Raw genomic sequence first — 24,216 nt, 5'->3', positions numbered from 1 at the left:
GGGGGGCACGGCTGTTGATGCTGCCTCCACCTCCATGGGAGTAGAGAGAGGGATCAGGGATAGAATGACAGCCACACAGAGAGAGAAAGAGAGAGAGAGGAAATAGTGAGAAGTACGTAAACCGGTGGGAGGTTTATGCCCACAGTGCCCGGTTTTGCATTACCGCCCATCTTTCTCCATCTGGAGCTGCTCCCTGTAGCTTGCCAACCAACCCACTTCAAATAAGATAATCTTATTATCATCCAGCCTGCAAAACTTGCATTAAAATCCAATTATTTCCAGTCACTTTCTGTGTGCATACTGTCTTTATGATGACAGAGTGGTAAAGAATGATGTGCTTACTAGGTAAAAAAAATAAAAAGAACTCTATTAATTTGTGTTACTGTTTTTGTTTTGTATTATTATTTACCTAAATGACAACTTCATTGGGAGAGAGAATCATTTCTAAATGAATGTTTACTGTTTGATGTTCTTTTTTGTAATCTAAAATTCCAAGATTTCTTCTCAAAGCATTGCACAGAGATGCAAAATGCCTGTTTTGAGTTATAGCACCTAATTTCTCATGTAAGATTTTTTTTTTCTTTTTTTTTTTAAGATAATAAGGTTCCTGCATATTTCAAACCTATAATTTTCCTGCAAATGAATGGAACACAATTACAACCATGTCATCTCTGCTTTAAGTAATCTGTATGACTGATTATTTTCATAGGAAACATAAATTGAATTACATCAGAGAAGCAGGGCTGGCTGTGATGAGGCTACCCTGTCTCCATTGTAATTATCTTCATATTACTATAATTATTTGGAAGTGTGCAAACCGGATTATTCTCTCCTGTAAACCCTGCTGAGAGGTGATCCTTTTTTTTCATCTGGGACTGTTCTCAGTGTGCTGACATTAAGACTTTACAAAACCAATTTCCATTCCCTCACATACATGCATGGATCCAGCATAAATACTCTTCAGGTTTCACTTCACTTTTAAATTCTTTTGACATTTTCTGCCATATTAACCTTTGATGCTTATTAATAATTTTAGAGATTTCTATAATAAGTTATTATAGAAATATCTACAATCTAAAAGTTGTCAATGTAAAAGAAACAGTTCAACTTTGAACAACTTTAGCTTTATTATTAGGGGTCCAAGAAGTAAAACTACAAGAGGCCTATTGCTTTTGGTGTGATATATTTTTTTAATCGTATTTTTATTATATATTTAAAATGTAAATTCTCAGTGGGGTTGGTCAGCTTCAAATTTAAAATACCACAAACATACCTAGCTTTTCATGCTTTTTTGGAATCTTTTTATAAACCACTCAACGAATATGCATGGAATTTGGTGTGCTTGCTCTTTTGATATATATATATATATATATATATATATATATATATATATATATATATATATATATAATTGAACAAACTAAAAAATATATAACAGGGCCTAAATCTAACTTTTTGCCACATCTACCAATGGCCGGTGACTTAAGAAAATTTACCAGCCATAAATGTTTTTTACCAGCCATGAAACATACTTATCCTTATTAAAGTTACAAAAGTTAGTGATTTTTTCTTTATCTTTTGCTGTTTGATTAACATCAAAAAAAAAAAAAAAAAAAAAAAAAAAATTATATATATATACAGGTATACAACATTTTTAATTGAATTAATTGAATTAATTGCAAATTAATCACAAACTCAAATTTGGCTGAGAAATTACTCCCAAAAGATAATTTAAAGTAATTATTGTGTAAAGCATCAAATAGACAGTACAATAATAGCTTCAGCAAGATATTTTTTAATTAATTCAACATAGAATTTATTACACATATTACTTCGGAGTAAATGATGACTGAATTTTAATTTTTGGGTGAACTATACCTTTATTGTTTTTTTTTGTTGTTGTTGTTGTTTTTTATCACTATGGAAATATGAAATTATTTTTTAATTATACTAAATAAGAAACTAAAACTGCCAGTATGTGGTGGTAAATGTCTTAATGATTAAGACATTGAGTCACTCATTCATTCACTCATTCGATTCGTTCAAATGGCTGATTCATTACGGAATGAAGTAAATTGATCTCTTTATGAATGGTTTGAATCATTAGGCTTGTTGTACTTGAAACACAGACCGATCAGTGTATGACATCAAAGTACCACAAGTGCAATCAGACAGCAAACAGCTCCGTATGCTTTTGAATCGCTTTCGCTGTACTTCGATGTCATTCACCGATTGATCCGTGCAGCGCCGCTTCAAGTCCAACAAGCCCAACGGTTCACCCGTTCGTTCAAAACGTGGATTCAGAAAGGAAATGTTGCCATGTGTTCCTTCTACTTTGTCTTTATATTTTCATTAGCAAATTGACCGAACAATATTGTGTCTACAATAACACATATTAACTTCTTATTTATTGAACTTATGTATAAAACTAGTATCAATTTTGCACTTGTGCTATTCTGGACAGAAAAAAACAGCACTTGTGTGATATTGCACTCGTTGCTTGTGTGATATAGCTCATTAACTCATGTATGCATTTGATTTCCTAATTTCTGTACTGCTTGGACCTGGTGTATTGTTGCTTACAGCTATTTTCAACCCCATGCCCCTCCATTTTGTACCAAACTCTGTGGTATTAAATCTTAATTTGATCTTATGTTGCAAAATGTACATGGTTAAGTGAGAATTCTGCATGACCTGCAATTCTCTATCCAAAGAAATGTGGTATAAGTAAAGGAATTGTTATCCACATCTGTGAACAGTTACTTTAAGTCTCTGATGGATAAGTACTATTTGATGGTAGATATGAGGAAACTAATGAAAATGCACTGTACCCAGAGTAATGCAGGTCTGGTCAGTTTAGCATGAACTCTTTATGAAGTAACTCAGCCAGTATCAACAGCACAACCCCTCGTCCATCGGTAGAGAGCTGCCGTCACCCTCATCATGAACACAAAGAATTGCTCTTTGATCAGCCTGCTATGTCTCATCCAGCTGACTTGATTGTAGTTGCTCATGGTTATGCTTACTTCATTCCAATGCATTTTAGAAGAGTTTGCTTGAAGAAAGCTCTGCTACCTGTCATCGCAATGGTTCCATTTCCAGGTCAACTAAATCAATTTTGATGCTTCTACAAGGCAGCAATAGCAGGAGAAAATGAATGTCGACATGGAAATTGGATACTCAAGTAATCCTTTTTCTTCTGATGCTTTCTAAAAAAAAATATATGCTTTCCATTTTAGGACATTCAACATTTGCAATGAATGAAATGACTGAGCAACAAGGATGACATGTTTGATGACTACTTATATTGACTAAAAGCAAACAAATTTTGAATGCAAGCATGAATGTTTGATAGCTGTGTCACAAGTTTATTAATGGATAGAGAGTAAGACTTGTAACCCAAAGGTCATGGGTTCGAGTCTCAGGTCCGGCAGGGATTGTCGGTGAGGGGAGTGAATGTCCAGCGCTCTCCCCATCCTCAATATCACGACTGAGGTGAGACCCTTGAGCAAGGCACCGTACCCCCAACTGCTCCCCGGGCGCCGCAGCAATGGCTGCCCATTGCTCCAGGTGTGTGTTCACTGCTGTGTGTGTGCACTTGGATGGGTTAAATGCAGAGCACAAATTCCGAGTATGGGTCACCATACTTGGCCACATGTCACTTCCCTCACTTTTTTTTTATCTATCTATCTATCTATCTATCTATCTATCTATCTATCTATCTATCTATCTATCTATCTATCTATCTATCTATCTATCTATCTATCTATCTATCTATCTATCTATCTATCTATCTATCTATCTATCTATCTATCTATCTATCTATCTATCTATCTGTCTATCTATCTATCTATCTATCTATCTTTCTGTCTATCTGTCTATCTATCTATCTGTCTATCGATCTATCGATCTATCGATCTATCTATCGATCGTTCGATCTTTCTATCTATCGTTAGCTGACCAGAGATAAAGCCTTTACCTTCCTCTCACTGATAAAACACATGTGTGTTGTTTTAACCTGGAACAGGCATTTCAAATGCTTTATCACTGTGGCAAACATCTGGGTTCACTTGAGCAAATCCAGAAAACCTCACTGGGAAGTTCACAGGAGCTCCCTGATCAATTATTTCAATCAAAGTTATAGGTTGAAATCAGTTCCACATTGCATGAAGGCAAATGCAGATAGTGAAGTATTACCATACCACTCATACTAGTAATTAAGCAAGTATATTGTGCCCATATGATTAAGTAAGCAACCAGTCCACATTGATTGGAATACTGTATCCCACAATAAATGGAAGTGTGAATGGATCGTTAATTGATTGAACTACTCATTTGCACACAAAATTGTATCACAAACCTAACTACACTGTAAAAAATTACTGTGATTTTAACAGTAAAAGACTGTAAAAATGCTGCAGTGAAAAACTGTTAATTGGTTTACAGAAAGTTTTTGTACTATATACGGTGAATAACTGTAATAGATCTAACGGTACATTTAATGTAATTTTACGGTAAAATATCGTTAAATTCACAGTTTTGAAAGTGAAAAATAACAATTCATTGTAAAATTTACAGTGAAAAACCGTACATTGACATTCCCACAATTCCCTGCGTGACACTTCACATTTGATATATTTTGTTGAAATAACTCTGTTTCTTCTTAGTTTTTCTCATTTTTATTCTAATCAGTTATGTACATTAGGGTTTTATGTTACATCTAATGTTGTTAAATTAATGTTTATTGCATTTTTAAAATTTCATGCATGTTACCATGATGGTGTTTAGTGTGTGTGTGAATGACACTGTGTGCACCTTCTATATGTTAGTATTGTTCTCCTCAGCTTGTGATGAACTTTGATTCATCATGTGACTCTTATCACCACTGTGTTTGGTGACTGTCAGTGTATTATAAAGATACAAAACAGATATTAGTACTTCATTATGTTGGTAAATTAACATTATATCAGTTAATGAAATATGTTATTTTACCCTAAATTTTACTGGGATTTTTTTTTTTACAGTGTACTGAAATCCAATGTTAAATATACATATTTAAAATGTAAAATTCACATGTAACTCCGTAATTATGTTTACGGTTTTATGTCATTTTTACAGTATTGTTCTGGTAACCACAGCTGCCGGTATTTTTCCGTAGAAACAACGGAATTTTTTTTACAGTGTACTTGATATGACAAATCATTTTCACACTGTGAGGCTGTCATATGTCATATAACATAGTGAGGTAATGTGAGAAGAATCTAGTATACTGCAGTTTAAAATTGCATACAGATTAATATACAGTTTTCATAAAAATGGTGCACATACCGTGCAGTAGACTAGATAATCATTTTACAATTTTAAAGGGACATTTCACCCAAAAATGAGAATTCTGTCATCACTGGCAGCAATTCGATGCATTTAGACATGAAAACATGGTCAATACGATCTGCTGAAGTTCAAACTGAGAAAAAGTTATTTAAGTGACTTTGAACGTGCATGGCATGTTTGTTGGTGCCAGACGGGCTGGTCTGAGTGTTTCAGAAACTGCTGATCTACTGGGGTTTTCATGCACAAGCATATAAGGTTTACAGAGAATAGTCAGAAAAAGTGAAAATATCCAATGAGTGGCAGTTCTGTGTGCAAAAATGCCTTGTTGATGCCAGAGGTCAGAGGAGAATGGCCAGACTGGTTCAAGCCAATAGAAAGGCAACACTCAAATAACCACTCGTTACAACCCGAGGTCTGCAGAAGAGCATCTCTGAACACACAACACGCTAAACCTTGAAGCAGATGGGCTACTCCTGTCAGATAAGAACAGGAAACTGAAGCTATTGGACAATAGAAGATTGGAAAAACTTTGCTGGTCTGAGTCTCGATTTCTGGTGCGACATTCAGATTGCAGGGTCAGAATTTGGCATAAACAACATAATATCATCGATCCATCCTGCCTTGTATCAACAGTTCAGGCTGGTGTTGGTGTAATGGTGTGGGGGATACATTCTTGGCACTATGTATGAGTGTAATCCAGATGTACTACATCCGCCATGCTGTCATTATCATGTGACCTACCAACATCAGTTGCGTCACTTCACTTCCATTCAGAAATCCTCTCCCGTGGCCTCATGGGATAGTGAAGTGTCCATCAAATGCATATTTCAGAATCTCGCCGGAAGTACTAGGTCATCTGGGGACTTTTCACCTGCTGTTTTTCAAATACTATTGTGACACTGTCACATTTAAAGATGTTTTACCACTCTATATATACACTCTAAAAAATGCTGGGTTAAAAACAACCCAAGTTGGGTTAAATATGGACAAATCCACCTATTATGCCCTCTTTCACAAGATGTAATATAAGACTCTGGTCTGGTCAAGTTTCAGATTAAAATACCCCACAAATTTGCCCCTATTTGGGGCTGAGCAAAAACATGCCTTTTACTATATTACTATATTGCTGGCAAAAAAATAAATCCAAAATTGGTTGAAAAAAAAAAAAAAATGGCTGGGTGAAAACAACCCAATCCCTGAGTTTGTCCATATTTAACCCAGCATTTTTTTTAGAGTGTAACAATGATTTTATGTATAATAGAGTTTTAATTGGTTTACATGTTTTTTAGTCCATTTTATTTCTCTTATGTGTTTTTATTTGTCTACCTGATCACATGACAGGAATCAGGAAGTACACCAGTATAAAGGGGGCAGCATGGCAAACAATCACTCTCTCACTAACAAATGCATTGGTGATCACCTGCCCTGGATTGTGGAGTTTTATTCTGACTTACCTTTCCAGCACAATTTGGATTAACACTTCCATGGACACTTCTCACTTCCACATTGGGACTTTCAGCACGCTAGCACTCTTAAGGACTGTTTTATTGCTTGAAACCAACTGACTCTATCAACCTAAGTTTTCTAGTTTTATTGTGTTGTTTTAAGTTTCATGTGAAAGTTTTAAATACACAATTTTATTCACTTTATTTTTGTTGTACGTCTCATCTTTTTAAAGACTCCAAACCCTCACACAGTTTAATCTGACCCCATGTAAACTCGACCAATAGGGCCAATCGTTACACTATGTATTCGGACATACCACTCTTTTGGCATGCTGTGTTTTTCACATACTATATAATAGGGAAGTATTCGATTTTGGACGCAGCACATGTCTGTTTCTTCATAACCACAGTGGTCTTCTGATGGCTACTTCCAGCAGGATAACGCACCATGTCACAAAGCTCAAATCATCTCAAACTGGTTTCTTGAACATGACACTGAGTTCACTATACTCAAATGGCCTCCAGATCTCAATCCAATAGAGCACCTTTGGGATATGGTGGAATGGGATATTCACTTCATGGATGTGCAGCTGACAAATCAGCAAGATGCGATCACAATTGCAAGTTATAAAGTCAGAATTGCATGATATAAACTCACAATTGTGTCTTCTGAAGGCAAAATAGGGGTCCAACACGGTACAAGCAAAGTGTACCTAATAAAGTGGCCGGTCAGTGTATGTATAAATGTAATGCATGCACTCTGCTTTTACAAATCTTGCATTTTTAATGAAGTTTTGACATAATGAAGCTGATACTTGAAGAATGATACAGTACAATTGAAAGGAGAGAAGCAATCACCTGAAGTGCATTCATTCCAAACGTCTGGCACAGTTCACATCCGTCATGATTTAAACATGAACATCTCCAGCCAGGTGCTCATTAGGATGATATCAATCCTGAGAATGAATAGCAAAAAATGACTTTGGATTCCATTGATCAGGCATTAAATTAGGAGGGTGACATTATTTTATCTCTTTATAGGCAAACATAGAACAAAGTGATTGTACTAAAAGCTTCAAGAAATATTCTTAGTTCAGTACAAGTTATTGTCCACGCTGAAATAAAGAGATTGTGATCTTTTATGTCTCGATTTTGGCTTCTTATGATTATGAAAATGTGATAATCAAGATAAAGTGATCATTGTGCCACATGCCATTCCTTTCCTTTAAAGTGGTGAGCTTTCGCCCCTCCTTAAATCCTAAACTTAACATCCAAATCAGTCGAATCATGTAACGTGACTGTCGTAAAATGCAGTCTACTGCAGGACATGCTTTATTTTAAAAATAGTTATTAAAAGCGCATTAAACTGAAAGAGACTGATCCGCACGTGCTTTCTGTGTGCATGCTGTGAGACGGAGCAGAACAAAGTATACTTGGGGTTTTAGGCGCAAATATACACAAAAATATGTCAAAATGTCTGTCTTGTTGAGTGTTTACATAAAGGCAGTCAGTTATGTCTTAAGTGAATAAACAGTTGGGAAAGAAATCGGATACGTGTCATTATATTAAATCCATGCTATAGGCTTGTTCCAGTCTTGATATTCTCGATAGTACATCTCAAAATTGGGAAGATAGCGTCATGTTATTACAAACCTTTATGACTTTCTTTCTTTTGTGGAGCATAAAAGAAACGATTTTGAAGAATGATGGTAACCAAACAGTTTCGGTTCCCATTGACTTGTATGGATGAAAAATAGAAATTCCACAATAGAAATCAGTGGAAACCAAAACTATGGAAGCTTGTTTCCACCATGAAAAAAAAAAAAAAAAAAAAGGTAATTAAAGACTTTTAATTCTCGCAGTTGCGAGTTAACATCTCACAACTTTTTTTCTCAGAATTGTGAGATATAAACCGTCTCGGTTACAAAGGTAACCCTCGTTCCCTGAAGGAGGGAACGGAGACGTACGTCGGACGTGACCGACTGAATGGGAATCACAGTTGTGAGTTATAAAGTCAGAATGCTTGATATAAAGTCAGAATTGCATGATATAAACTTGCAATTGCAAGAAAAAAGTCAGAATTGAGTTTTACAAATCTGACTTTTTTTTTCTCAGAAGTGTTAGATATAAACTCGCAATTGCTTGTTATAATGTCCAATTTTTAGGGAAAAAAGACTTATGCTTTTTCTCAGAATTGTGATATATAAGCTTTATATTGTTTTATAATATCCAATTGTGAGGGAAAAAAGTTTTTTCTCAGAATTGCAAGTTTATATAATTTCTGACTTTATAATATGCAATTGCGAGTTTATATCATGCAATTATGACTTTATAACTTGATAGTTTGATTATCAATACTCTTCAAAATATCTTCTTTTGTGTCATACAGGTTTGGAACGACATGAGGGAGAATCAAAATGACAGAATTTTCACCTTTCCCTTTAAACACAAAAATATACAAAAATAATTCTAGTTTGTACCTTTTTTTTTTTTTTTAAGAAAAATCTGGAGAACAGTATGTACAATGAGGTATGGAGGTTATATGAAGTCCAGCAGGTTCAGAGAGAGAAAGCGAGAGTAAGAGATAGAAAATGAAACTATATCAGTTGCTTTCTCTGGCAATCTAGCTGAGGTGCAGCCAGTGTAGAGGCAGTTTCTAACCTTCTGACCCTGGCCTCAGCGTAGCCTGGGATAGGATTAAATCAGGGCTGGATCTGGGCCAGTGCTTACCCATAACAAATACAGGCTGATAACATATCTTTTAATTACAGGCTCCTGCACCTTCATCAAATTCCTCTAACCAACCCTCTGAGCCCAGAGGGGTCAGTGCTCCCTCATAACTCTATACATCAGGTCTGGGATAATATGATCGTGAGCAAGGTTGAGCGGGAAATTATACAAGCCAGTGACTGCACTGGCAGCCACGTTTGTCTGCTGGTTTATTGTGTCAGGAGGTGAAGTATCTTCGCTCTGTCAGCATCATGCAGCTTCTTGTAGTTACCTGGGTTTGTTTAGATGCTCTACTAACAGTGTCCAAAAGCAGCTGGACATACGTCTCTCTTCTTCTTCTTTTCTGAAATGCATAAATATTTTCGTCACTCCTCAAATTATGTGTTGTATTTTACGACACCTTGTGGTGGAAATGACATTGTTAACAGTTTTGGGATATAATAGCCAACTCCTTAAAAGCTTTATAGCTATCGTTTCATATATTTTAAATAATCACAGATAAAAAATATTGTTTTCATTTTGCACAATTTGTCAATATTACATATTTACCTCTGCAGACGTTCAAAGAGGCTGCAGAATGACTTTAGTTTTTAAATTAATAAATTATTTTAATATATTAAAATAATAAAACTCTAAATTAAAAAGCTAAAAAAAGCACAATCTGTTAACTGTAATCATATTTCTAAAGATAGTTTTAAAAATTTCTGAAATCACAGTTTATTTAATGTATCAATACTCCTTGTTTCTGTTAATAAAAAAAAAAAAAAGTTATATCATAATTAGAGTAGAAATATATGGGTGCCTTCAAATATTTTATTGGACAAATAAGAGACTGAGAACCACTGCTGTACAATTTTTAACAAAACTTTATGGTTGAAATTTATATGTGTTGAAAATTATGTTTATGTTGGAATTTGTGTTTGTTTATACAAATCATTGTCACACAGTAAATACTGAATGTATATGATTATTTCTTTTTCATTTTGTTTGGTTTTCAGAGTTTTTAAAATGTAATTATTCATATTTTTATGATTTTTTTTTTTTTGTATTTTATAATTAAAAGTCTATAGGCAACATGTAAAATGTGACCATTAAATAACAAAAAAAAATGTGTGTGTATATATATATATATATATATATATATATATATATATATATATATATATATATATATATATATATATATATATATATATATATATATATATATATATATATATATATATATATATATATATATATATATATATATATATATATATATATATATATATATATATATATATATATATATATATATATATATATATATATATATATATATATATATATATATATATATATATATATATATATATATACATATATAATAAAATAAATATTTATGATTTATCGCAGCATTTTTTCTTTTGTCAAATCAACTTAGAAAATTATTGTGGTTCAGATAACATAATATTTTGAGTTTCTGTTGATTAAACCAGTCACATTCATTGCATTAACTCAAAAATTCAACCCAGTAACTTATTTTTTTAAGTCAAACCAACAATTCTTTTTTTACAGTGTGTAGTTTAAGAAACAACCAAAAGCGACTAAAAATGTTTATTTTTTTTACCTATTTTTGCACTCCTTTCATTGCGGCTAACATAACAGATACAAAACGATGTGGTTGAACAGGAAATGTCAAATGTTTTGTGAGAATGTAAGGAATTTCTCTCTCCCTCTCACTTCTTTCGGTAAAATCTGTCGCAGTTCAGCATGTACACCAACCATACATCAAAATGATATTCATTCAAAAACAAAATATTCATTGCAAACCCGTATACATTTAGGTAATGAGGCAATTATCTCCCCACAGATGTGTGTTTTAATGGCTAGATGGCAGCTAGTGCGGAGACCACATTAAAATGGTTTCAGGAGTCTTTGGAGTGGCTGCAGACAGTGAGGGATTTCACACCATTTTATGAAGAAGACTTTTACATTTCATGCCAAATAATGAATTCTAAAACAAAATCGCAAAAGAAAAGATGAACCCGGAGAGAATCGTGGGGTGCATTTTAAACACCAGGCTCCAAAGCCTGCCTCAGGAATGTCAATTATAAAGGAACCTGTCACCATCCACGCTGATAAGGCTGGGGATTTAGATTTAACGCTTCACTCAGGAGAGACACCAGAATGTGGGCTTCCACACACACACACACACACACGTTATGTGCAGCACATTTCTATTTTTTTCATCATCATAGTTAATCAATACCTCCAGCAGCAATCGATACTGTGAAGCTGGAGGACGATCATTATCCAACGATGGTTGAAAAGTAGTCTGCAAACTTCAAAAATAGAGAAGCAACATTGTTAGGAAGTAACTCCTGCACAGCCACAAAGATCAATCAATCTCCAGAGAGGTTAACTACATAGAGGTGACCTGAGCCTACTGACAGGAGCCAATACACACACACACACACACACTAGACCAGTCAGCAGAACAGGTGTGCATTTGACACCATAAAAGAGCACCAGTCAAGGCAGATGAAACACAATTAGATGGCGGCTCAAATTTTACGCTGTAATGATATTGAACTTCGACTCGGGTGACTAAGTGAAGTTGCGTCCCTATAAGTTAATGTTAACAAACAATATTGCTCTGCAAATATTTGCAAACAAAATCAAAGGGGTTGTATAGTACACTGCTACATATTTGACAATAATAAACAATGAAGTGTATAGGAAATGTAAAAGTATAGTTCACCCCAAATTATAATTCCCCAAAGTCATAATTTACTAATCCTCATGTCATTCCAAACCTATTTACCTTTATTTATTCCCTCAAAAAGATATATAACAATCAAAAAATTATTTTTGATGTTGTTCACTTTTTTTTTTTTCTTTGATTTTTTTTTTTTTGACTGTACAAAAGCATAAAAATACCATAATATGTTTGCAGATATTTAGGAAACATGCTAAATTCACAGCCAGTTATTTTACTTTGAAATGTGCGTTCTGTGTCGGAATGGCTGTTTTTGTTTTGGTCTGTGTGATCCCACCCACTGCCAATTTACCCAATAGTATTTCGACACCCCAGGTTGCCAATTGGCGGAAACACAGCGTATTGCAGCCATAGAAGCCAGCAAACAAGCTAGGTAAAAGATTGTACCCAACCTAAAGGTGGGTCTTTGGAGGTGGGTCTTGCCTCGGCATCCATGTAAAAATCTCTATGAATGGGAACATATTAAAACGCAGATAAAACAACTCATCAACTTACAGGGCTCTATCATACATACATCCGGCGCAATGCGACGCCAGGCGCGACATAAGTGTTTTTGCTAGTTTCAGCCCTACGCAGTTATCATTTTCACATCCAGCACCCGCTTTGTTTAAATAGCAAATGCGCTCGCAGCCATCTGTTCGGCCATGGGCGTGCTGGTCTGAAAATGAGGTGTGTTCAGGTGCATTGTTGGCGTTTTGCTATTTTGAGGTAACTGAAAACGACTGCGCCATTGACCAATGCTCATATATGCTTGTACACTAATACACTAATATTTAGACAGTAAACGGATTAAAATGTACAAGATTATTATTGTGTACATAAAGATGTCATAATGGATAGTCATTGCATGTATCAGAATTAACTATTTGCAGTAATGACGAATGAAATTGGCTAATTATTTGGCAACACCCATATGTATTTAAACTGACTCATCAGAGGGTGTCTATAGGGTGTTTATATTATAAATAGCAATCCACCATGGTGCAAGCACACCTGGCTTTTAAAGGAAATGGGAGATGATTGGTTTATTGCACCCAAAACACACCCATGACTCTTTAAGAAACTAGGTGCAACACTTTTAGACCATGCACCTGGCGAGCGGACAGTTTTTTCCATCATTAAACTAGCAAGTCGATTCTGACTCGTCCTACTGTAAGTGCACCTGCGCCATGTGCTTCCCTTAAATCATTAAAAAAGGACACAGTGTATAAGTCTTCTTGCCTTCCATTGTCAATTGCACTCACTTTTGTTGCATGCCCTCAACCCGTGTGAGCATCAAGACTAGGGATGTCACGATCACGTTTTTTTGCCCTTGAGTCTGAGTCATTTGATTTTGAGTATCTACTGATACCGAGTCCCGATCCGATACTTCTATAATACATAAAAAAGAATAAAGAAGAGCGAAAAAACAGATCCAGGATCCAGGAACAGTGCTTTTCAGTTTTTTCAGGTATCTAACAGTAGTTTTCACGTACAGAAAATGGATAAAGTAATCAAATATAAAATATCACTGCATATTATCTTTACTGTATAAAATAAATAAAGATTAATCATTATTGAAGTTACAAAATCTATTCAGTCAAGAGCAGCGAGTGATTTTTTTGTTATTTGTTGTTTGATTTAACATTAAAAATGCAGGCAGCAGGAATAGTTTTTCTCCCTATAAGACATGCACATCCAGTACATATACTGTTCCACATGCGCTGTCTTTCTCGACTAATATACGTTCACTTAAAACATAACCGACTATGTTTGCTGGGATACTCGCTAAGATGGGCATGTTGACATATTTTTTGTATGAATTTGTGCGCTGAAGCGCAAGACTTGAAAGAGAACTCAGTATTTGCTCTCTTTCGCGTCTTGTTCTTGAAGGTTTAAATCAGCAAGGCTTAAATGAATTGGTTCCACTTTATATTAAGTGGCCTTAACTACTATGTACTTACAAAAAAATATAAGTACAATGTACTTATTGGGTTCATATTGAATTGCAAAACACTTTTGCTGCTATTGAGGTGGGATACGGGTAAGGTTAGGGAAATCTTTGGTGGTATGTGTAGGTTTAAGGGTGGGTAAATGTGTAAGGGAACGGTCAACATGTAATTACAGAAATTAATTACAGATGTAATTACATGCATGTGTTTTTAAAATATAAGTACAATGTAAAAACATGTATGTGCACAATAAGTGCATTGTATCAAATGATTAATTTAAATGTAAGTACATAGTAGTTACGGCCACTTAATATAAAGTGGGACCAATGAGTTAGTTTAAACACAGACAACAACGTGTGCTGTTCAGGTCTCACCTGCGCTTGCGCTATCAACGGCGATGACGGCGTAAATGACTGGACATTAGAGCAGACGGTACTCACAGTTAACAGTTTACAAAGAGTAACTGTTTTGTCCACGCTTTCTGATTATCGTTGTTGTAACGTTTTGCGCATCCATCGACTGAAACATACATTATCTGAATTCTGTCTGTTTGTTTTCCACGTTGCTATTTTAAACAAACCATATTAACCAATAGATGCGTCGTCATTCGAGATGGACCGCGGTGCAAGTGCGTACCGAACCGTAAGTGGAGAACCGTACAGTTCGATTTTTTACCGAGAACCGTTGCACCTCTAATACATACATATCCGAGTTCTGATCGGGAGGTAACGTCCGATTCCGATCGAGTCTGAAACCACGTGATCAGGCCCGATTTACGATCGCGTGATCGGATCTGGACATCCCTAAGCGAGACTGAGGAGGAGGGGGCGATGGAAACAGTTCTCTTCAATATTTTGAATTTGGTCTGCAGTACCTATTTTAACCACTGGCTGTCAATATTACATACTGCACCTTTAACAACTCATTTTGATTTAACACATACCATATCAGGAAATAGTTGTTCATGCAGCTATTTTCTTCATAATGAAAGTAAATTGAGGCAAACAATTGTGAAGCTCCAACAATGACAATAAAAACACTTAAAAATGAGACTGACGAACAATTCTTTGCGAGGAACATGCAACATGTCTTGATGTGCCATTTTTAAAATGTAAAGTATGTGAAAACTAATGAGATTTTTGATATTTTCAGTGATTAACAACTTTAACCCGTCAACATTATTTGATTCGTAATCCTATAAGTCTTTATAGGTACACCCTCTAAAATAATGCTGGGTTAAAAACATCCCAAGTTGGGTTAAATGTTTGTGAGTGGTTTTATTTAACTCAACTATTGTTTAAAAATGACTTTGAAATGTTTAAAAATTGCTTAAAATGAACCCAAAGCATGTTGGAAATTAAGATTTATAAACATTTAAATCAACCGCTGGGTTAAAACAACCCAATCGCTGTGTTTGTCCATTTTCAACCCAGCATTTTTTTAGAGTGTAAAGTGTTTTTTGCATTTGCACTGAAATGTACTTTGCACTGAGACATAAACACATTCATATTGCACTCATTAAAGCATACAGCATCTAGTATTCCCAGGCTGTCTCCCATCCAAGTGTTAATTGAGCCAAACCTTTGTTAGCTTCTGAAATCAGATGAGATCCAGTATGCCCATGGGTGTATGGCTCTGTTTCAGGTAAAATATTAGCAAATGATGTGAACTTCAGTGGTATTTGCGACATCATCTCAACTCAATCCATCTCAACCCATTTCGCAGTATCACTTTTGCTATCAAGAAACGTTATTGTATACCTGCCATAAGTGATTGAAATGATAAACAACTAGGCAAATGACGGCCATCACATAACATAGTCTTATATCGCACGAGTAAATAATGAGGTGATGATGTGACGTCAGTGCAAATATACTACACACCGGGAAAGAAAAAGCCAGGACAAGTAATTTGGGTTCTTCGATTACCATGCAGCCCCTGAGAAAATAAATTAACTGCCCGTGCGTTCATTTGTTTAGAGATATGTGAGGGTTATGTTGAAATGACCTGTGTAATTGCAGTCTGAATATTTATCTATATCACTATACTGTGTGTTCGTAGTTTAAGTTTCCTCTTTTTTCATCGTTGTTGTTGTTTTCCAAGCTCCTCAAGTTTGGGTTTCACATTCATTTCCACGGGTGACCTTTTATATGAAATGCAACATTAGTCTTGTGCTCTGTGGCTTGTCCGCTGTGGACAGAGACTAATGTGATGCTTGACCCTCACGCTGACCCTCTGCTGGCCAGTGCAATCAACTCCACATGCCTTACACTGCTTTGTCCTTTATGGTCAACATACATGATACATAGATGTAGTTATTACTGTACCCAGGTTTTGTCTTCTGTCCTGTTGCTTCAGGTGCTATAGTGATGTATGTGTTTTTAGAAAGTCTAGATAATGTTATTTTGTATCAGTATGTCTTTGAATTTCCATCAAAAAGCAAAAAGTAAAGCATACGCTAAAACGTTATACTGAAACATCATTGATGTTTTGGTCCCCCATACAATGACTAAAATCCCCACATGTTCTTTTCAAACTGCTGTGTTTTCATACAGTGCCACTAAACCAGAGAAAATTAAACCATTTTTCAAAACTGAAACATTGATTGACAAGTCAAATAGGCCATCGTATTAGCATCTTAATTTTGCTCATTGTCAGGTGCTGTTCGTGTCCACACTTCAACAGCTGACTAATAAAGGGCCGGGCTCGTGTTACCTAACAAGCTCGCCTTTATAACCTAATTGCTTTCGGTTCAATAGCTTAAAAAGTAATTAATTACTGGGGCCGATTGTAATGGAGGTTAAGGTGGCATTTTTGCCAAACTAATGAGAGGGTGTGCAAAAAGGCAAAGCAGATGTGATAGGGTAATGGTGGCCCTGAATACAGTTTACCCAGAGCACTATTTGTGGTGCCATTTAAAAAAAAAGTGGAGGGCCCTTCCAAAATAGTATGCATACCAGGAAAGATAACAAAACTGTAGAGAGGTAACAACTTTTTCTGCCAAAATACCAGTGTGGTAAGTCTAACTAGGTATTTGCCACCACTGTCGTTAAAAAAAGAACATGGAAAGAAACAACTCATGACAATTCATAATCATATTGCGTTTTGGTGGCAAATTTTCTCTGGAGATTGGGTTTCAAAGATTCTGAAAGCGTAAAACTGCTTCATTTTTTATTAAACAGTGGTTTATTGGACAAATTGTTTCTCTCTTTGTAAAAAAAAAAATAAAAAAAATAAATAAATTGTAATTAACATTTTCTTAATAAAACTGTATCTCAGCTAATGCCGTATCTATATAGGCTACATGGCAGATTACTTGCACATTACTATAATATTAAAGGTTACAATTAACAAAAGAGCCCAAACTATTAAATTCAGTTGATGTTTATTTAAAAAAAATAACAAAACATAAAATTGCACACAATGCTGGTTTTCCATTAACTTCTAAATCGAATTATTTTAATTATTATCAATATAATAATTTACATACTGCCATATTTTTTTTTTCATGACAAATTTATTTAAACATAGGCTATATTAAATAATTAAGACATTACTAACAGGTAAAGTAAATATAATTAATATACAAGCTAATATAGTGCATATATTTAGTGAAATGCTCCCCTCTAGAGATTGATGTCTTTCCACAGTTGAAACACTCGGTGAAAGATTACATGTAAACATATTTATGCATAGATTGTCTGTTCTTCTTCTGCGCTTGTTCCTGTTATGGCGGTTAGCAAACAGCATTGCATTACCGTGCACACCCCTTTCTGGATTGGAGTGTGGATGGATGGATGGATGGATGGATGGATGGATGGATGGATGGATGGATGGATGGATGGATGGATGGATAGATAGATAGATAGATAGATAGATAGATAGATAGATAGATAGATAGATAGATAGATAGATAGATAGATAGATAGATAGATAGATAGATAGATAGATAGATAGATAGATAGATAGATAGATAGATAGATAGATAGATAGATAGATAGATAGATAGATAGATAGATAGATTGATTCTTTCAGAGGAAAGAAAGGAAATCTTCAAGATAGGAAGGAAGGACAAGCTGTGTACGTGTGTGACTTTGGGGAAGATTAGGCATCTTCACCTTTAAACAGTGCTGGAGATAGTCTTTCAAGAGGAGGGGAAATAGCTTGGCTCAGCAGTTTGTTTTCATGGGGCTTTGAGAGCTTCCTCTGGTTGGTTCAGGTTGCCTGACTCTGAGGCAGCAGAATCGGCTCATTGTCTCCTCTTTACAAAAGGAAGATCACAATGATCGACAGAGCAGTTAGTCAGTGGAGCTTTATTGGCAGTGTCACAACCACCTGCCCAACATAACAACCATTGTGACCACTAGAGGTACAGGTGTCCATTCAGACATTCAACATGGACAATCTGTATAATAGACATACTTGTGTGCACATGTGAAATGTTTAGCTTCAATGTTTTCACTTAGATGTGGCACAGTCACAGTTATAATACATGAGTATATTTTATTTCCAACAGGTGAAGATTAGTGTGACATCATATAGATTATAAGATGCATTGCATTTTTTGGTTCAGACCTAAGCTCAAGGAGAGCTCCAAAAAGGAAAACAGGACCTGTTGAACCTCCTTTTACTCCATCATATTTCAGGCCTTTTGGGAAGATCTCTCAGGATTTAACTGGGTCTTCAAACCATACAAGAACAAAGGAGCTGGCAGGCCTTGATCTTGGTTTAAACTGAGGTTTGATCAAAGATAGGGTCTTAGGTCCCATCCTGGGGGCCTGAAATGTGCTCTTCCCCAGTCTGTCAGAGCAGAGGTCACCTGCAGTCCTCTGTGAGGATTAGGAAAGAGAGACAAGAGAAAGGTTTCACCTGTCTTTCTGCTTTCATGCAGAAGGTTATATAACAACTATCTGCACGATTGTAAGTTCTCCAGGAATCTCACATCATTTTTTTTTTTTTTTTTTTGCTGTATAGAGTTCTTGAATTGGCTATATGGTTCTTTGGAGAAAAGTTCTTTAGGTTCTTCAGATTAACATATTGGTTTCTGGATTCTTTAAAGGACCTAAATGATTTTTTAGAGTAACAGAATAAAAAGATCTAATGGAAGCCTTTATTTTTTAGGACTGCACACTCATCTTTTTCCCACTTTTTAAATGTTTTTCATCAAATGGAGGTTTGAAATATCCAGAATTTTACTTTAAAGTTCGTTAATTATATGGAAATAAAATCACAAAATGCAAATAGACTGGAGAATGAAGAGGAATTGCAATTCAGTACTCTGAAACTGTAGGACAGTGATGTCATTGCTGAACATTCTATGTAAGTTAATAGCAACTTTTAGAATCAAAACCCATTAAATAGTTGTAAAAACTGTCGGATTATAGTTATAATTTATAATTTCTAAATTATAGTTAAAATTGATAAATTATAATAGTGTTTTTCGACTTCTACATAAAGAGTGATATTATGGTATCACATCAGGTTCTTCAGAAATTAGTGTCTGGCTCAAACTCACTGTAGGCTTCTTACATCAAAGTGTCCCGACTTCATACATGCTCAACCCAATGATGCTCCTCCTGTAACAGTCAAAAATTAGCTGGGGTTTTTTCCTCAATGAAATGAATGTACTATATTTTAATTTGATCATGTTTTTAATTTAAGATTTTGTATTTTTGGGGGATTTATGGTACTAAATTACATTTATTTACTTTTACCTTGATTCTGATTGGTCAATAGCTGTGTTTAATTCATGATTGAGAGAGCGAGTTTATTACCTGCATTCAGATTTAGCATTTTCCTTCAGGTCAGTCCTATGTTCATAATAAAATATCTTTTTAAATGTATTTTCTTGTCCTTTTAACAGTTAAGGGGTTTTCCCATGACTGACAGCGCTATTCAAAGCATGTATCAGTTGCGTCTTGTTCCATGTTCACAACAATTCAGTCTTTTCAATATAAAAGCCTTCACTACTAACTGACACACTCATTAAGACAGTCTTTGCTGCCATCTAATGGTGTAATAATGTAACTTCTGTTGCTGTTCATGGTCAGGAACTACTTTTTTCTGGCAGAAAGAAGGCTTTTTGTGATTTTACTTCATGATAGTTGCATTGATACATATTTTTTGGCTTTAATATTTGCATTGGTAACCGTTTTATAAAAGCAATAAGGTACTCGAGGCTAGTGCTGTATTATGAATAAGTCACGGCTGAAGGGGTTGCAGGCATCCGTTTCGCGTTGTGCTTAACAACGCCCTTCAGCCATGACTCTCGTATCTTATTGCTTACTTTGAGCTTATCTGAAAATAAAATTTCCAACTTAAACTTATAAATCTTAAATGGTTTGGAGCACAGACTTAGATTTGGTCTCTTTTCAAAGAAGACACTTGGCAGATTATTAATGAAGTGAAAAAAGTAAACTTAAAAAAATTAAACCGTGTCTACACCATCGCACCACAACAGCTAAAAGCTGTCCACACTGAACACGACAAACCGACCATTGCAAAGCACTTGCACTATGTCAGAAATAGAACAGGGAATCGGTTTATTGTCAGGAATTTGTTGTTGCATTGTACTGCGCCGCTTGCGTCCGGTGTGGACACGGTGTATTAGAAGTTTAAGTTTATTGTTATGAAAAATACACAATTTTTATATGAAATATATATTTCCCAAAACATATTTCACTGTAAAAATGTAAAAAAGTCGAAGCCATAGACATAAGCATGTTGTGTTCCAAATTTGAAGTTGATATCTCAAAAAATTTGCATTCAGTAAGATTTTGTTTGGGCGTAGTACCAACGTTTCCACAAGATGAAATTCGTTTAACATGCATTTCTAACATTTTCGTTTTTGATTGACCGTTTAACCTTTTCAAATCATGTCCATGATTTTTAATTATTTCCACATAGTACCAAAACCTTTACCAAGTTTTGTACCATTCCGATGAAGTAACAAAATCTACAAAATAACAAAATTCTTCGGTCAAAAATGACCGAAAGAACACTGGAGGGTTAAATCACTTTTAATCATGGCTTTATTCACATAGCCTCAATTCAAAACTTTTCCAGTAATGTTTCAATAAAGCCACCACATTGGCAGCATTTCAACATGGATCCTATTCAAACATGATCTCTAAACAGAAATATAGCATTAAATTTACTAAAAAAAAAAAAAAAAAAGCTGTATGTGTGAAATGTAATCTTGATGTATTAAACAGTATACAAAAATGGAAGTATAAAAAAAATAAAACAGTAAAACACTGAAATAAAAAACAATACATTATGTAACTATTCATTTAATGATAGCTGGCAGTGTAGTCTATTGAGGTTCTGATACATTGGCAGGCGCAATAGAACTAGTTGTTAAACTTTGCACACATGCCGCGTCCTGCGAGGGAGAAAAGTTAGTCGAGACTCTGGCCAAACAAGCCCAAGGGCCTTTGCTCTGCAGCCAAATTAGATTAAAAACAACTTGTCTCTGCCGCAAATGAAAAAAGGAGACCGGTTGACTGTGTCAGGCCAAGGAGAGGCAATTCTTGTTGAAAAATAGAGATGCACACTTTCCCCCTGCATATTCAAATACGAACTCTCACACAAACATAATGGGGTTTCTTCTCACACACACACTCATTCTCAGCAGCCATCTCTCTTTACTTCTGAAGCTGACATTCCTGGCAGGCAGGGAGCTTTGAAGTGGGCAGTGTGTGAAAGGGCTCCCGTTACAAGGCCAAGCCCAGAGAAAGAGGATCTGTCTGGCGGTGGAGAACAACACTGGCTCAAGGGTTAATCAGGAGTCCAGCACACTACGCACTCTGTCCCCTGCTCACAGCTGTAACAAGACTCTGTGTTTGGAGGTTAAGAAAGACCGAAAACGACCAGAGCTTTGAAGTTGAGTGGCAGCCATGGATTGGACCAGAAGATGAGAAGACTTTTTCCTCATAGCTTTCGGCGACTCGTACGCATACATAAACATACATTGGGTCAAAGGGTGTATGGTGTTATTGTGTGCGCATGTGCACGTGCTTTTGTGCATGCGTGCGTTATTAAAAGAGCCTGAGTAATCTTTCTATAACCTTTTCCATCCCTGACCTCAGGAGCAGATCATCAGCCCTCCTGTGGCCTTTTCTTCCCAAGACACTTTAAAGTCTTCTTTAAGATAAGATTTAACCCCAAAACAGGGCAGAATCAGAGCTATAATGCCACGTGCCTGGACAATTGGAGCCATAGCAGTGATGCCATTTCGAATTCAGCTCGGGAACGCCTTCCAAACTCGCTCCAACATTTTCTAACCATTATTGTGTTACGTTTGCACTTCACCAACATCTCACCATTTAAAAATGTTTCAATGTAGACTACATCGAACAAAAAAATGACATTCAATTTATAATGTAATTTTTTTTTTATTCAAATTAATTTAACTTTAATCTTAATTTTATGGAAGAGGATTAGGGCCAAGCAATAATAAAAAAAATAAAACCATCTCAAGATTAAAGTTGTTAAATTTTGAGAATAAATTCATTAAATTATAAGAAAAAAATTGTTAAATTTCAAGAAAAAAGCCGAGATAAAATGTTGAGAATAGTCATTAAATTACAAGAAAAAAGTTGTTAAATTATGAGAACAAATTCGTAATTTAATGAATATGTTCTTATAATTTAACGACTCTTTTCTCATAATTTAAGGACTTTATTCTTAACATTTTATCTCGACTTTTTTCTCGTAATTTAACGACATTTTTCTCATAATTTAACAAATTTTTTCTCGTAATTTAATGACTTTATTCTTAACATTTTATCTCAACTTTTTTCTCGAAATTTAACATTTTTCTCATAATTTAACGAATTTGTTCTCGTAATTTAGCGACTTTTTTTTCATAATTTAATGACTTTATTCTCAACGTTTTATCTCAACTTTTTTCTCATAATTTAACAAGTTTATTCTCGAAATTTAACAACTTTAATCTCGAGATGGTTTTATTTTTTTATTATTGCTTGGCCATAATCCTCTTCTGTATACTTTAGTAAAAAGTGAAAAAAAGATGTAAAATTTTATATAAAAAAAAAAAACGATTTTAATAAAAATACAATATTTAAGCACAAGCCAAAAAAACTGTAAAATAAAAATACAATATTTAATCACATCCACAAGCCATAAGTCATTAAATATCCAACATTAAAAGGAAAAATAATTGTAAATAAACATATCTCACAAATACTCAAACTAATCATGACCTGTCAAAATTACTTTTGCTTGACAAAATGTTTTCATTTGGAAAACCCTGCAACATCATCAGTGCAAATAAATGTACTATAATTTAATATATTATATACACATTTTTATTAATTTTTTACTTATATAAAATATATTTTGATGTATATAATTTTTCATATTTGAAACTCCCAAATTTAGTTATAAATGACTGTTGGAATGTTTAATCTGGAAATAAAGTGGTTATACTTGATGAACAAAATCTCCTAGTGATTTTTCAGTCTCCCTTAAAGGGACAGTTCACCCAAAAATTATGATTTTGATCATTTACTCACCCTCATGTCATTCCAAACCCACATGACTTGTGGAAAACAAAAGAAGATATTTTGTAAAATCTCTCTGTGTTTTCTTGTCCTTACAGTGTTAGTGTTGTTTTGGACCCCTTTGGCTTTCATTTTATTGACAAAAAGTACTGTAGAAGCATTCTTCAAAATACCTTCTTTTGTGTTTAACAGAAGAAAAAAATCATACTAATTTGAAGCTACATGAAGATGAGTAAATGATAACAGGCATTTCTAATTTGAGTGAACTTGCCCTTGAAGATGACTTGAATACCCTGTGAAATCCCCTGATTCGTGGTCACAATCAGAGAATTCAGACAAACCCATATAGAAACAAGCACTCAATATGAGGCCTTTCCCTGTCTCTCTGCAAAGGCTTTCAAACAGTACAAACCTGAAGCTCCCCCTGAGTAGCAAACCCCACATGAGACAAAAGATGCCCACATCAACGGCACGGTTGGCTAATGGCA

The sequence above is a fragment of the Chanodichthys erythropterus genome, chromosome 18, assembly GCF_024489055.1.
Source record: "Chanodichthys erythropterus isolate Z2021 chromosome 18, ASM2448905v1, whole genome shotgun sequence".
NCBI classification, from domain to species: Eukaryota; Metazoa; Chordata; class Actinopteri; order Cypriniformes; family Xenocyprididae; genus Chanodichthys; species Chanodichthys erythropterus.
Note: the sequence above shows the minus strand (reverse complement) of the source record.